Below are 17,649 nucleotides of genomic sequence, written 5' to 3'. Positions count from 1 at the left end.
ACCTCGTGGTTTATGCAAGATGGTGCCCGGCCACATCGCACGGCCGACGTCTTTAATTTCCTGAATGAATATTTCGATGATCGTGTGATTGCTTTGGGCTATCCGAAACATACAGGAGGCGGCGTGGATTGGCCTCCCTATTCGCCAGACATGAACCCCTGTGACTTCTTTCTGTGGGGACACTTGAAAGACCAGGTGTACCGCCAGAATCCAGAAACAATTGAACAGCTGAAGCAGTACATCTCATCTGCATGTGAAGTCATTGCGCCAGACACGTTGTCAAAGGTTTCGGCTAATTTCATTCAGAGACTACGCCATATTATTGCTACGCATGGTGGATATGTGGAAAATATCGTACTATAGGGTTTCCCAGACCGCAGCGCCATCTGTTGTTGAAAATTGTAACTACTGTAATTTCGAAAGTTTGTCTGCCTGAAAATGTACTGTTGTCCCAAGCATATTGCAACAAACGGTGTATTTCTATCGCTGCTCGTTTAGTTTTTATTGCCGTTTCAAATATACCGGTCATTTTTGAAACACCCTGTACATGTAAATAAGGAGCACAGTACGTGTAAACTTGTGTGTATTTTAGTTGTAAATAAACAGGAAGGCAGTAATGCTAGACAAAGCGGTAGACAAGTTTACTTCCATATCTCCTTAGGCTGGCTTCTACGACGCCATGTTCCCTATCTCAAATTGTTCAGTGGAGCATTCTCTATGTTTTGTTACATTAGTGCAGGCTCTGACGGAAACACCCTGCATGTGCAATACAGAATTACAGATATCCAAATAAGTGACCAAGGGATAGAAACGAAACTGGAATCGCTCAACAGAAGTAAGGCCGACTGCATTTGATGGGATACCTATTTGGCAATTTGCTTCCATATAGACTAAGCGAAAGACCTCGCGTCTCTTCTAGCAGCAGAGTACCGTAGGCCTCTAGAGAAGCGAAGCGTTCCTAACGATTGGGAAAAGTACAGTTCATTCTCATTTTCGAGAAGAGTTGTCCTACAGACGCACATAGCTATAAGCCTAAATGTCTGTAGTAGAATTTCGGAACATGTTTTATGCTCGTATATTGTGACATTTTTGGCGAACGAAAATTTCCTCTTTAGGAATCACTCTTTAGGAATCAACTATCGCGTGAAACGCAGCTCGCTCTGTTCGTCCAAGACATCGAAACAGCAGTAGACGCAGGCTCCCAGGTAGATACCGTGTTCCGGAAGGCTTACGGTTTAGTTTCGCACTGCCACCTACTGAATACAACAGTATGGATTATAAGACCAACCGTGTGACCGGATTGAAGAGTTCCTAGCAAAAGAACGCAGCATGTCCTGAAAAGAGACAAGTTTTCCGTCGCCAAAGTAATACGTGACGTGCAGCGTGGGAGTCTTATAGGTCCTCCGTTTTCACATAATATACCAGAGACGCAGTAGATTAAGTCGGAAATTCCATGAGGCTTTTCGCAGATGTTTCTGTTGTATACAGAGAAGTTGCAACGCTAGAAAAATGTAGCGAAATACAGTAAGACCTGGAAGGGATCGACGCAGGGAATGGCAGCCGACCCTCAACATAGAGTAATGTAACGTATTGCGAATACATAGATAGAAATATCCTTTACTGTATGATTACACAATTGCAGAACAATCCGTAGAAACAGTTACTTCCATAAAACATCTAGGAGTGAGCGTACGGAGTGATTAGAAGCGGAATGATCACATTCGTCCAAAACGTTTTTACAATGTGATCAGATCAAAAATGTGTCATCCACAAACTGCTGGTATTAGTTTGTGGATGACACATGTGTGGTCTGGCCACATGCTAAAAAAGTTTTGGACGAATTCTTTGGTTTTCTAAATAATATAAATCAGAGAATCCAGTTCACCATGGAGATATAAAGTGACAACAAAATATATTTCTGTGATGTTTTAGTTATGAGATAGACCAATGGAAGTTTGGAACAGAAGGTTTTGCGAAAAGTATCGCACACTGTCATACATTTACATTACAGTTCTAATCACCATCAACAACAAAAGAGAGGCGCTATAAAAAGTCTTGCCGATAAGGCCGAAAGAATTTGCACGCTGAAATACCTGGACGCCGAATAAAACATCTAAAGCAGGCTTTTGAGAAAAATGGCCACTCGGGGAAGGAAGTAAACAGAAACAACGGAAAGCCGAAGGACAAGCATGAAAAACAACGATGGAAGAATATAATTTCTCTCCCTTTCATTGAAATAGTAACAGAAACATTTCATTAGACGACAAAGAAAATAGGTCAAGCACTCCGATCAGTGAAGCATAAATGCCCCATCTGTCAGCATGTGGCGTATATAAAAGTCCGTGTACGTGTCGTAAGGTTTATATTGGAACAACCAAGAACCAAGACAAGTACGTCTACATGGTTAAAGGAACACAAAAGTCTTCGCTGATTAGGGAAAAATAGACAACCAAGAACCAAGAATCAAGACGTGTATAAATGGTTAAGGGGCTCCGGAAAGGCTCAAAATCAGGAAAATGGCTCTGAGCACTATGGGACTCAACTGCAGAGGTCATTAGTCCCCTAGAACTTAGAACTAGTTAAACCTAACTAACCTAAGGACATCACAAACATCCATGCCCGAGGCAGGATTCGAACCTGCGACCGTAGCGGTCTTGCGGTTCCAGACTGCAGCGCCTTTAACCGCACGGCCACTTCGGCCGGCTAAAATCAGGAAAAGTTCAATTTTTACTTTTTTGCGTTTTCTGAATCAGCAGACTATTACCTTTTAATAGATATATAATTTATTAAATTCCGAAGACTACAACTATTTTAAAATTTTTTTTGAAATGTGTTCTACATGGGCGTGACCCACTGTGACGCTGTTAAACTGCTGTCAAATGGTGTTATTATTAACGTCCGTGTTCATCAGGTACATTTTAGTGATGTGAGATAAAGTATGTGTTGTGGCTAACCTGTGATGGTTCAATATATATCGCTGGTGTGATTGTCGATTGTTTCATGTTTATTAACTCTGTCGTTATCTCGAAAATATTCGTAATTAATTCTGTTTCTTGAGTCTCTGTTTTGTTGAAGTATAATAATGAGTAAAAGTAAAGTTATTAGAAATCCTCTGAAGGCATTTAAGAAAAGGAGAAATGATGGATAGCCAAAAGTATGTGTTATTACTGTAAATAATAACGTTCTAACATGGTACGAGCGATGCTTGCTTTAGACAAGGAACGCCTTCGGGCTGCAGACAGGGCTGTAAAGAGTCTAGAAATACAAGCAAGAGTAAACAGGAGGAGGAACAAGAGGAAGCTGAAGGAGGAGTTTGCAGAGGATGAAGATAATCCATCCTATGGACCTGGAATGCACTAAAAAGTTAATCCAATCTTTGTCGCTCGATTCCAAAAACTTTTATTTTCTCATACTAATTACATGTTTTCTAAGGATCTTCCAAACATATTTGTTTCAAACTTTCAGTAAATGTTACACAGTACCTTCTGCATAATTTAACACAGCCTTTTTCCAAAAGACTGTATATTTTTCAATATATAAGTAAAAAATTGCAAAAAAATGTTGTGAATTTTCATTACAATTGAAAAAAAATCATCTTTAATAACTGAACTAAAATTTTGTAAAATCCCCGTGTTAAGTTGTAGCCTATATTCCAATAAATAATCTGTAAAAAGTTCAACTTCCTACCTCAAATACTTTGTGAGGAAAGATGTAATTTAGAAGCGTTATTTTAACATTGCAAGTATAGGGCGTTCCGGAGCCCCTTAAAGGAAAAATAGAGAAATGGGCTGTAGCAGAGCGTGCTCTTCAGCCAGGAAGTCACAAAGCGGGGTTTTCTGAAACAAATATTTTATCTGTGATGATGGGCTATTGGAAATTGCAAATTTCTTGTAAGGTCTTATGGGACCAAACTGCTGAGGTCATGGATCCCTAAGCCTACATACTACTTAATCTAACGTAAACTAACTTACAACACACACACCCACGCACGAGGGAGGACTCGAACCTCCGACGTGGGGAGCCACACGGACCGTGGCAAGACGCCCCAGACCGCACGGCTACCCCGCGATGATGGGCTATTATCAACAGCTCTTTGGATACGCCATTCAAATGCATGAATACAGAGATAATTTTAAAAGGAAAGAGGGGGCCATGAAACTTAACGACATATGGACAGCAGCTCTGCAGAATCGCTAAACAGTTTTTTTTTTTTAATCTTTGACGACATGACAGTCGATTGTTAAGTTTTATCTCTGACAACAATCATCTCTGCTTATCACATGTAACTCCGTCCATGCCCCTTTTTCTACAGCATGTATGTCGCTCTCAAACACCTGATCCGTCAGTCAGTAAGACTCACTGGAGGAGTAATGCCTCTGAAGATGTCCAGCGCAATTCTGGACGAAACACTACGAACAGAAGAGTTTCATGTAGCACGACCTTAAATCCCGGAAGATTTATCAGAAAGAGCTGAGTAACACTCCCAAATTATCATCAGTCAATAGTCTACCAGAAACGGCATACCATTCAACAGCGATGCAGATAACCGAAGCGATACAAATTAAAAATTACATCAAAATCCCCATAAGCTTGGCTGTGTATAATAAACCTTACGAAAGGCATTAGATTACTCGAGTTGAAGGTAGGTGAGAGCTAGTCTTGGTATAGGCCTATTTACAGCTACATCTATATGATTGCTCTGCACTACGTTCATAGGACTTGTAAGGAGTGTGTCAGAACTCTCCATCACATAAAATAATTTATCCAACTTAACGCTATTCTTTGCATTGTGTAAAAAGAAAATGGCTCTGAGCACTATGGGACTTAAGTTCTGAGGTCATCAGTCCCATAGAACTTAGAACTACTTAAACCTAACTAACCTAAGGACATCACACAAATCCATACCCGAGGCAGGATTCGAACCTGCGACCGTAGTAGTGGCGCGATTCCAGACTGTAGCGCCTAGAACCGCTCGGCCACTCCGGCATTGTGTAAGCACTCAGATGTCGATAGTAACGAACTGAGGGAGAGACATGGGAGCGCGATTCTAAGCATTGTTCTGAGGTGAGGTCTGTCTGCGAGAGTGGAAGAAGCAGTGTCGGTCGAGAGTTCAGAGACGGAAGACGGGTCACGCTGCCCTCACGTCGGTGACGGCAGATCTCGCCACACTCGAGGCCTGATTTCATTTATATGGCCAGGAGAGATCTAGGTGGCTTAACTAGGCTTGAAGATGGAATTCAAGGTAAAATTCGCAAGCGCAGCGCAAAAGATATTGCAGCGTTAGGCTCGAGTTTGTTAGTCCGAGTTTACAGTAATCCCATGTTTTGCTTTTCAGTGAAAGAAGCCACCTTATCCTCCAAATAACATCTAAATAATATGCTGTGGTTACTAAATGTTAATGTGACTCTGAAATTTAACTAATTTGTTAATCTGGCACTCAGCCGTTACGGACACATATGTCATTTGTCATTGTCATTATCAATACTTGTTCATTATGATTCTGAAGTTTTAAATAGACTTAATTAATGAAATCCCTTTTCAAAAGTTATTTAGTAGTTAACAGGACCCAAGTAAACTCCTTTTTATTAAATTTATTCTTAGTAACAATAAGCTTTAGCCGATGTTGCTGCGGAATTTGTTGTAGAAACGTTACATACTTCAGTTTCAAACTATTTCTCGACTGTTTCACTTTCGAACAGCACATGGATACAATGAACACCTAATTCTTTGCAAACGAGTTCTGATTTCTCTTATTTTATCACGGTAGTCACTTCTAACAATGTAAATGGCAGTCGAAAGTGTATTTTCACATTCGGAGGAAACTTTTTACCAAAGAAATTACACCAAACAGCCGTATGGTTCAGAAGTTACTCTTCTAATTATTTACACGACCAGTTTCTGCACCTCATTAAAGCCATCTTCAGGCCCCTATGCAATACATGTATAGAGAATCAGAATCATTTGTGCATACTTAGCCGGTGCCATCAATACAGGATTACGGTGAATTTTTTGTGCAGTGTGTACTTCGAAGACTTAACAACAACTGACACCAACAACATAAATTCAAATAACGGAAGCGATACAAATTAGTTGTTGTCAAGGCTTCAAAGAACACTACAAAAATGCACTGTTTCCATGTACTGATGGCTCCAGCTATGCAATTATCCGATTGTCTACTGTATATATGGAGTGTATAGGGCATGAAGATAGCGTTAATGAGATACCAAAACTTGTCGTGTGAATAAAATAAGAACTTCTGAAAACATACTGCTGTTTGGTGACTTTTCTTTGCTACATATCTGACCGGGCACTGCCTTGTATCCACGATGGATCTACAGAGAATTCGGGGGAAAACGTTGGCGATTTTAATTTCGTCGTCGCAGCGAAAAACGCCTTTGTTTTAATGATCATCACTGAACTCGCTTATCAGATGCGTTGCTCTCTCCAATAATACAAAACGAGCTACCTTCTTCAGAGATCCCCCTCAGTCCTATTCGTAGTTCACGAAAAACATTCGGACCACCCATAAGCTGTCGCTTATTGAATTGTCCAGCCAAGTCAATGTCTGTTGCTCTCAATGGCTTGTACACAGGAGCACTGGGTCGCCAACGACGACGATATCCACCTCGCAAAGGCACTGAAGAGGCACGTTAACACAAAGTGTTACTTGTAAGGAAGGGGATCTTGTTCCACTAACGAAACGCAACGAGCCTTTGTATACCAGACGAGTTAGTTAATAAGTTAATCTCGTACACCCACTTAAGTTATTGTCACTTCGGACCATAGCAATGCTTCCTTAAAATGTAGGTCTTGTATCATTTTAAACAAATGGAAAGATGAATAAAGAAGGTTCTATCAGTATGCAAGGCCTGTCAGAAATCCAAACCAGACAGTCAGACAATGACGGCAGCCCTCCGTCCGATTGTTCCAAACAAAGGGCGACACATGGCGGCCGCGGACTTAATGGAACCACCCCTGGTCACTCAGCTTGGTTTCCGATACATTACAGTAGTCGTTGAATTAACCTCGAAGTTAGCTACATTGACTCCGTTACGAGGAGACACGGCAGTCACTGTTTGCAAAGCGTTAACGAAAGACTTCCTAGCAAGTAGGCAGGGTGGACAAAAGTATTACAGATACCAGGGCTTGATTCAGGTCAAAACGGTGGAAGCACACTATGGAGAGATAGAATGGCACCAATTTACATATCGGGTCATCGCTTGTGTTCGAACCCCGCCGAACGGTGGATGAAGGACCTGGGCAATCTGTGTCATATCTACTGTCATCTACAGCACAGCAAATGGGACATGACGTTGCAGGATTTTCAAAATGTCATGAATGAACTTCCACATGGTTCAACTCTCTTGGCACTAATAACTGAGTAGATGAACAGAGACCCACCAGAGAAAGTACGGGAGCTAGTGGAATTTACCTGGAGGAAACAGATTCCGTACCGAGAGATAATCGGCATGACACTGCAAAGGATTCGGGAACTGAGGAGAAGGAAAGAGCGAGAAGATAAGAAGGCTCGGGTCCGCGAATTTCGCGGTGGCGGAAGATTCTCGTCAAATCGTTTAGGCTCTGCAACAAACTGCAACGTGTATAATGGACCACTTCGGATACGCCGTGTCACGCACGAGAATGCATATGAGCTGGACTTCATGAGATCTGGAGGATTGGCAGGAGTGCATCAAATATTGAAAGACTGTCGTTAAATACGGTCAGAGATCCTGGCAGGGGACGCAAAATGTAAAGCTTCTACTTATGTTCCTAATCTAGACTGTAATAATAAAATGGGAACGAACTGCTAATCGGAACTGACGGAGAAGTTTTGATCTAAATGACACTAAATTTATTCATTTTTAACATTATAAGACGGCAAAAATGACGAAAGAAACAATACACAAACATTTTTTTTAACAAAGGCTTCCACTAACATGGGGTCTATGGTGTACAAAGTGATCACCTGCGGATCGACACACGACACTAACCAGAACACTAATCGCTTTATCTGACTTCATACACGTGAATCTAGGCTATGGCACAAAACTACGTCACCACCAAGCATCTATACTGTACTATTCAAGGAAGAAAAATATGGTTCGAAAGAACAGGGTGCTGAGAAACATATATTAGAGCCCTACGCCGCAGCAGCAAATACTTTACCTTCCTGCTGGCCAAGGCGGCACACCACGATGCGTTCGGCGACTGAAGTCGTGGACGGCGGCAATCTGTTGTTAATGGCGCGTTCCCGAAAAATTTAAGTACGCGCATTCGGTTAATTCGGAACGCAAGTACCTTCCTATGAGCCTCTGAAACCCCGGTGGATTCCAGTGTGCCAGTGGACATGTTTGCTGGGCTGCCAAATGATTTTCACTCCGAGCCACGACTCTGCGTGATTGAATATGTCAAATGTTTAGACGGCCGACTCAAGACAAGTAAGTACACCCAGGCGTCGTTGTGAGCGTGATGATATAAGCAGTACCTCTGACAGTTCAGAAGGTGTCTGACACAGGCTGTAAGAGGCACACTAGCAAAGGACACAAGCCTCACCGTTTAGGTAGAGATCTGCAGTTCTTTACTAGCGTTGCGCCAGTACAAGAGTGTCTTCTTCCTTTCTGCTTGCTTCCTCCTGAGCTAGGTACCAAAAGCACATTTACATTTTAGACTCCACCAACTTTTGCACAAGGCACTCACGAGCTGGAGCCTGGCATTCTTAGCTGGAAGAGCGGCCTTTGCTCTGAAAACACCGATTTGACCAATCAGAGACTTTAAAGTTGTTGTTGTTATGGTCTTCAGTCCAGAGACTGATTTGATGCAGCTCTCCATGCTACTCTATCCTGTGCAAACTTCTTCATCTCCCAGTACCTACTGCAACCTATATACTTCTGAATCTGTTTAGTGTATTCATCTCTTGGTCTCCCTCTACGATTTTTACCCTCCACGCTGCCCTCCAATACTAAATTGGTGATCCCTTGTGAAAGGTGGCTACACTGAGCCACAGCGCCAAAAATCGCGCCAGAGAGTGTATTGTTCCGCCGCCTCCACTGGCAGTGCGTGTTGAGAGGTAGTGGCAGGCAGTTCTTGCCGAGAGTTCTTGCCGAGAAGTTGTGGTGGACACTGATTGTAGCTGAAGTCAGAGTGAGATGCGGTAGTGGAGAGTGTTGTTCTATGTTTATGCAGTTATTTGATGGGAGAGATAGCAGATGTTGTTCCAATGGAGATATTGTAATGATCTGAGTGCTTTTCGTCAATATAAATTAAGGTAACTAACTACTGTTCTTTATTTTCTTATTATTTGTGTGTCCTGAATAATGCTTCATTACAGGTTCAGTCAACAAAGCATCTGGCTTGTGTTCTTGTATTAGAGTGTAATTCTGCTTTCCTTACGCAATTATAGTATTTCTAATTTTCTTTTATCACGTCAGTATAAATGATATTTAAAAATTCTTGTCTTATTGAAGAAGAACCGTGCCAGATGTGCGTTGAGTCATACTACCACATACAGAACAGCTACACTTGTGCTTTGTTGGTTTCGTAGAATTTATAGTTGCTGGGGACTTAATTAATTAATTGTATTAACTGAAATTTTCATTTCATTCTTTGTTGTCATTCTAAGCAGTCAGATTGCGTAATAATACTAGTCAGGGCCAGCCGTTTACGAGACTTGCGTAAACGGACTCACAGCTACAAAAATTATTTGCATTAAATTTTATTAAGCCCCCATGCACGTGGCGACCGCTGCTTCGGATCGTCCCTTGGAATTCTTCTGATTGTAAAAATAGTAGACAGTAGTATTGTTGTAGTAATTAGTAGTTTAATAATTGTAGTCTATATTGCATGTGTAGATTTGGTAATTGTCATTCTTCTTATGGTATTTCATAATTTAATTTGTTGTCTTGTATACGCGTTCGACGATTTAGTGCAATTATTTCAATTGTTCGTCAATCGTGTTTGAAGGAAACATTTCGTGTGAATAATATTGTTGGTGATAAAGTGTCATTGTGTATAAATTTCATATAGTGACGAGTTTTGTACATTTTGTAAATGATTACGCGGTCGATGAAAAAGGCAAAAATGATGAATAGTGAGAATGACGAAATTGTTGACATGGCGAACTCGCCAACACAGGACAACAGTATGATGAATAATGGAGTTGAAAACAATTTAATAAGTCGGGAAGACAGTCCGGAACCATTTCAAAATTTTTCTCAATCAGAAAATTCACAGAATACGAGATTAACGATAGAGGATTCTGAAATAGTATCGAACAGAGATAGCCTTACAACTATGCAGAAGGAAGTTAGTTTTGTGGGAAATGTTAGGGGCGAAAAGAATTTCGAACAACTTAACACGGAGCAGTTGATGAGTGCAATATTAAATCTGGGATCACAGCTGGAATCTAAATTTAAAACTGAGATGGGAACAATGGCAACTCGGTTAGACTCACAAATGGGAACAATGGAGCAGTTACGATCTGAATTAAAAACAGAGATAGGAACAATTAAAACCGAGATGGGAACTTTGGGATCTGAATTAAAAACTGATATGGGAACACTGGAAACACGGTTAGATTCACGAATAGGGACATGTTTCAAAAATATGAAAGATGAATTAAAGAAAGAAATTCGAGAAGAGGTACAACCGATTTTGAATGCTCACAATAATAGATTAGTTGCAGTAGAGATTAGACAAAGGGAACAGGATAGTGAACAGGAAGAAAGAGATCGCGTGATAGTACAGAAATTTTCAGAGTTAAATTTACAACGTGCAAAAGATAAGGAAGAAATATTTGAGAGAATCGAGGAATCCGTACCAAATGACAGATTAAATAACCTAACACAACAGTATGAACAGTTAAGTACTAAATGTGACAATACCGAAACCCGAGTCGCGACACTTACGGAAGACGTAAATAAACAGAAAGAACAATTAGGTGATTTATCGGAAAGAGTTGAGGAGATTTCAGATAGATTGACAAGACTTAGCTTAAATGGGGACAGAGATTCAGATGACACAGCTCCATTGCCATTTTCAGAAACCGAAGAGTACCAGAACATAAATAAACATGTTGAAAATTACGGAAAATTTAATGAACGCGTCAAAAAGGAATCTGAGGCATTAGAAAAGCAAGTCAAACAAATTGAAAGCAAAATCGTAGGAAAGGACGGTAGAAGAAATTTGGAATCACCGATAGCAGCGGGTTTTGAAGAAAGTAATTTGTTTCATTTACGGGATGCAACAAGAGATCGCCAGGCGCGCGAACTTGACAATAATCGACCTTGGGACTGGGACAGACGCGGTAGGTCTTTGTCGCCACGAGGCGAAAACTTTGACTATAAACACTTTTTGACTGTTCGGAAATTTAAGATCTTCCGCAAATCTAAGAATGACATACATCCATGTTCATGGTTAGCTCAATTTCTGTACGCACTTCCGCTAAATTTGCCACTAAGTCACAAACTGAAATTTATGTGCAGCTATTAATGTCCTCAGGGGATTCACTACACTAAGTGAATATGTGCCGTAGCGTGCACAGGGCCTCGAGCTGTAGTGGTGCTATTTCTCTTTTAGTTTTCTGCACCGCTGCCTACTCTTTTACTATTCTTTGCATCTATCGAAACAACTCTTCGACTATCAATCTATCTAGAGAGCGTGTAAAAAAAAATAACCGGATATGACTATTTTACCCAAAAGTGACTTCGGAAATTACCGTTTGGACTTACTGTATCTTCAGCAGCATTCATTCGTAGCCTAAATGAAATTTTACCTGTTTATCTTCGTGACAATATTACTTCTTATGTCGACGACATTCTTATTGCTAAAAATTCTTGGAGTGAGCACAACAAAATTTTGGATTCATTGTTACGTATCTTTGCAAGAGTTGGCATTACAGTGAACTTAGAAAAATCTGAATTTGGTCGTTCTCAGGTGAAATTTCTCGGTCACATTATTTCTACAGAAGGTATTCTTCCTGATCAGAAAAATTAGACGCTATTCGTAATTATGCTGTTCCTACCACAAAACGTGATGTTCGTAGTTTCCTTGGTATCTGTAATTTTCTCAGACGTTTTGTTAGATTGGACGATTTGGCCACACCTCGTTTATGCAAATTATGTCAAAAGCCGCCAACAGTTTCTCACAGAGCACCGTTGTTTCCTATCATTCCAGCGAAATTAAAGGACATGGCTGCAGTTGATTTGTTCGGTCCAGTGGTTCGATCTACTAATGGTTTTGCGTACATTTTCGTAGCAGTGGAGTTGACATCAAAATATGTGTGTTTTACACCTTTACGCAAAGCAACAGCTCGTTCAGTATCTAATGCTTTCATTAACCATTTTCTTAAAGAAGTGGGTCATGTTGATAAGGTTATATCAGATAATGGATCACAGTTTCGTTCTAAAATTTGGCTTCTTACTCTACAGCATCGTAAAATTAAACCAATTTTCATTTCACTTTTTCACACTCAATCTAACGCTTCAGAGAGATGGATGAAGGAAATCAATAAATTGTGTCGTCTTTATTGTCATCAGAATCACAGAACTTGGGATCAGTATCTTCATATTTTTCAAAACATTCTGAATGAACTTCCTAACGACTCAACTTCTTTACCGCCTATACTGATATTAAAAAAACAAAGCACCGACAAATCGCATTTCTGAAATCGTTCCTTTTCCGCCTTCACGGAAACTGCGGCATTCTGAAGTTGTCAACCTGGCTCTACGAAATATTGCATCTGCGGCTGCTAGAAGAAAGAAATCAGCTAAGTGTCCTGGTCGTTTAAAAATCCTGTCAGTTGGTCAGAAGGTGTTAATTAAGTCTCATCGTTTGTCTCACAAAGGAAAAGGCTTGTGTCGCAAATTTTTTCTGCTTTATAACGGCCCATATAGAATTCGCAAAATTATTCATGATAACACTGTCTAAGTAGAAACTCTGAAATCACGACGCTCTAAAGGAATACATCATATATCTAACGTTAAAATTTTTGTGGAATGATATACTTTTGAAAAATTTTTGTAGAATGACATACTTTTGAGAAACTAACAGTTGTATGTAAACAAACGGAGAGTACAAGGATACCGCGCTGTGTTTTGGCGGCGGCATATACTCAAAGCAACAGTGAAGTCTGCGCGCCGGAAAGGGCAGTCGTTGACCGCAAACAATCACTTCCTACGTCACGCGCCTACAGCTGATCGAGCGCTCAGTGCGAATGCACTGACAGCCGTAAATAAATACACAGTCTAATTTCTCCGACTAAATTCAGTATAAAACTATAGTTACTTGTTGAATTCTGTTATTAACATTCAGTATTTTTCAGGATACGGTTCTATAAAATATTTAAGAACTTCAGGTAAATTCTGTGCGTGTCCGACGTTAAGACGACTTGCTATCGAGAAAATTTCAGGAAAAATGTCATTTCAAAGAAGAAAGTAATAAACTAAAAAAGGTAACTATTAATTGAGTTTATTTTTCAGGTAACATATTTCCACTTAGGTACGTACTTTAGACGTAATTTGCTGCTCGCGATTACGTGATTCATACTTTGTGCTAATTACATGTTCTATGAAATTACTTGTGAAGCGACGTGCTTGCGTACGTTAACTGATTTTGACAATTTTTATTAATGTACTGGATTGTAACTTGTGTATATTATGCATCGCGTGGCTGCACTGCTTTTTCACTGATGTCATATTTTTAATTATGTGCCTGCTGTGCCTATTTATTTAAATTATAATTGTCACCTAATAAATTGTGCTGATGTGGTTAGGTATGTAAGTTATACTTTGTGATTTATCTGCTTGCGCCTTCATGTTTACTTATTTGCTTGCGCCTTCATGTTTATTTATTAGATTACATATGAACATTTATTTGCTTACGGTTATACGATGCTGATGACCTGTTTATTACGTAAGATATGTTTGCTGCTATGCGTATGGATTGCATATTTATACATTTCTGTTTGTTGTCACAACTACTCTTTAATTTTGTATATAGAAATGCTATTATACTGTGTATGAACATATAGTTTAGGTTACACTATGGTACTATTTACGGATTGTTCGCTTGGCGAAGCCTCGTTATAGAAATTGTGCTGCATCCACTTGTTGACATTTTGTTCACTACTGGTATATTTACTCGCTGTTGCTTGTTTTGCTTACGCTCAGTGCTTTATATTTTAACATAAGAAAATGAACTGCAGTAATTCGACGAGCGACTTTAGTACAAGAAACATCATAGAAGTCACATGAGCTGGAGGTTTTATGAAAGCTGTATAAATGTATGCCAATAGGAAGGAAGCTAACGACATGACATACCAACACAGTTATTACACTGCATTTTTCGTGAGCAATTGAAATAGGAAGTGACACTTGACACAAGAAATACTCCACATGTTTGCTTCTGTTTGCCATAATTCTTGAAGTGGTGTACACACTGTGAAATATTAGGATCATTCACACTCCGTAATCGTACTTAATTACTGAGAGTTATTCGAACTAAGTTTGTTAGAGGTCATGTATGCATTCTTTGTTTATAATTCATAATGAGTAGAAGATTTTGGTCAGATGGATTACACAGAGGTTGTGTGTTGACAGTGTGTCTTCGGATTGTATGATGAGGAGGTTTGCATTAGGATTTTATCTGTACTCGATCGAGGAGACTGACTAGAGGAAAGAGTTGTCATGGAAGTGAAATGATACTGGCAATAAGGTTTATATGTATCGACGTATTGAAGAGGTATTATGGAGGTATTGAGATTATATGAAGTTGATTGGAGTTATGGTGTATAGGAGGTAAAATAAGTGAGGTGAATTTTTTTTTTTTTGTTGTTGGTCTATATGGAACAAGGAGGATGAAGATAGCAGACTAGAACACTAAAATGGAAGGAAGATTGTCTACACACACTTTGTTAAATCACTAAGCAGTATGTATTTTTTTTTGGAGAGAGGAAGTTGCATATCTTGGCACACTGACAGTTGTTCAACAACCGTACATTTTGATCTGGCTTGGCAAACATTGGTCTTGACATGATGACTATGACGTTGACTTAACTATTATTGACTGTTATACATTGCTGTCACTACTACTTGATACACATGATGAACATGAAATTCGACAGAAGTGGATTCAGACAGTTAACACTATACAATTACACAGTAGTACTTAATGTGGATGAAAGATGAGTGAGTGTGTTTTGTGTGTTTTCCTTTCCTAATCCTACCCACCTATCTCCTAAATATTATTTTATTTGTTTGTAGTGGCTTGCACTGACACCCATAATTATTAACTGATGTTTGTGTATTTGTAATAGTAATATAACAATTATCTGATATCATTTGTGTGTTGTTATGATTTGTATGTTTAGTGTAAAAGCATTGTAAAAGCATTTGTAAGTGTATTCAAACTATTGTTCATGCTTGAACTGTCTGAGTAGGGATGAAATTATGGACTGTTACTTGTACTGTTTCTACATGATTGGTGCCACTAGGACATGTTTAATTTCTGCTGAGGAACTGTGTGATCAGTGATAGTGAATATGATGGACTGCTGTCTGCACCTGCTCAACATTGCTGGGTGCCACTGATGGACTGATTCTACTGAGATGATGTCACCTGTTGCTGTTTGCACCTACTCAACATTGCTGGGTGCCATTGATGAACTGCTTCTACTGAAATGATGTTACTTCTTGCTGTCTGCACCTACGCAACATTACTGGGTGCCACTGATGGACTGATTCTACTGAAATGATGTCACCTGTTGGAGTCTGCACCTGTTCCACAATGCTGGGTGCCACTGATGGACTGATTCTACTGAGATGATGTCACTTGTTGCTGTCAGCACCTATTCAACAGTGCTGGGTGCTATTGCTGGAACTGTGAACTACTTGTTGTGAATATTTGTATTAACTGATTTTTTGTGTATTACTGTTTGTGAAAAGTTATAAGACTGCTCATATTCGTCATTGCTGACGTTATCGATTGAATTGTTTAACCACATGATATTTCTGTAAACTATTATGTAAAGTCACATGTATGAAAGAATTTGTATTGCTTAGTGTATTTTATATATTAGGCTATTGAAAGGTCAGTGCAAAGCCAAAATTTTATCTAGTTATATGATATTTACGTATTAATATGATCTTTTATTTTTGTCTGTATTTTTTTTTGACGAATTTGGTGGTATTTTCACCACCAATGCTGGCAAAAATACCATCAAATTCTAGCCCGTGGAGGAAGGGCATATGAAAGGTGGCTACACTGAGCCACAGCGCCAAAAATCGCGCCAGAGAGTGTATTGTTCCGCCGCCTCCACTGGCAGTGCGTGTTGAGAGGTAGTGGCAGGCAGTTCTTGCCGAGAGTTCTTGCCGAGAAGTTGTGGTGGACACTGATTGTAGCTGAAGTCAGAGTGAGATGCGGTAGTGGAGAGTGTTGTTCTATGTTTATGCAGTTATTTGATGGGAGAGATAGCAGATGTTGTTCCAATGGAGATATTGTAATGATCTGAGTGCTTTTCGTCAATATAAATTAAGGTAACTAACTACTGTTCTTTATTTTCTTATTATTTGTGTGTCCTGAATAATGCTTCATTACAGGTTCAGTCAACAAAGCATCTGGCTTGTGTTCTTGTATTAGAGTGTAATTCTGCTTTCCTTACGCAATTATAGTATTTCTAATTTTCTTTTATCACGTCAGTATAAATGATATTTAAAAATTCTTGTCTTATTGAAGAAGAACCGTGCCAGATGTGCGTTGAGTCATACTACCACATACAGAACAGCTACACTTGTGCTTTGTTGGTTTCGTAGAATTTATAGTTGCTGGGGACTTAATTAATTAATTGTATTAACTGAAATTTTCATTTCATTCTTTGTTGTCATTCTAAGCAGTCAGATTGCGTAATAATACTAGTCAGGGCCAGCCGTTTACGAGACTTGCGTAATCGGACATACAGTAACAAAAAGCATTTGCATCATATTTTATTAAGCCCCCATGCACTTGATGCCTCAGAATATGCCCCACCAACCGATCCCTTTTCCTAGTCAAGTTGTGCCAGAAATTTCTCTTCTTGCCAATAGTTATGTGATCTACCCATCTAATCTTCAGCATTCTGCTGTAGCACCACATTTCGATGGCTTCTCTTCTTGTCTAAACTATTTATCGTCCACATTTCACATCCACACACGGGTCTTCTTCAGAAACGCTTTCCTTGCCATCGCCAGTCTAACTTAAAAGTTAACTGGGAGAAAAAGGAAAAAAGATTCAGCTTCGCAGCCTCTTTCCCACACGTTTGCCATGTCTTTTGCTAACAAAATGCTCAGGATGGAAGTACAGCCCTACATAAACAGCTTGTTGTCTACCATGTTGCGTCCATTTCAAAGTTTACAAAGAATGGCCATAAACTCGCTAAAAGCTTCGTGCTTTCACAAATATGTTTTGAAACAGAGTCTGGACATCTGGGCGCCATTCGCCCTGTCCCACGGAAATTCGCAGACCGTTCACAGTTCTTTTGTCAGCTTCCTCTCTAACAAGGGTCCATCCTCTGCTTTACTGCCGGTCTACAATGCGCTGGCCATTGCAGCGGCGACTTCTCGGCGCTAGTCTGTATGCCTGGATGCGCCTGCCTCCTGTCCGGCGCCAACTAAATGCGTCT

The sequence above is a fragment of the Schistocerca cancellata genome, chromosome 5 (genome assembly GCF_023864275.1).
Source record: "Schistocerca cancellata isolate TAMUIC-IGC-003103 chromosome 5, iqSchCanc2.1, whole genome shotgun sequence".
NCBI classification, from domain to species: domain Eukaryota; kingdom Metazoa; phylum Arthropoda; class Insecta; order Orthoptera; family Acrididae; genus Schistocerca; species Schistocerca cancellata.
This window is presented reverse-complemented; position numbering follows the sequence as displayed.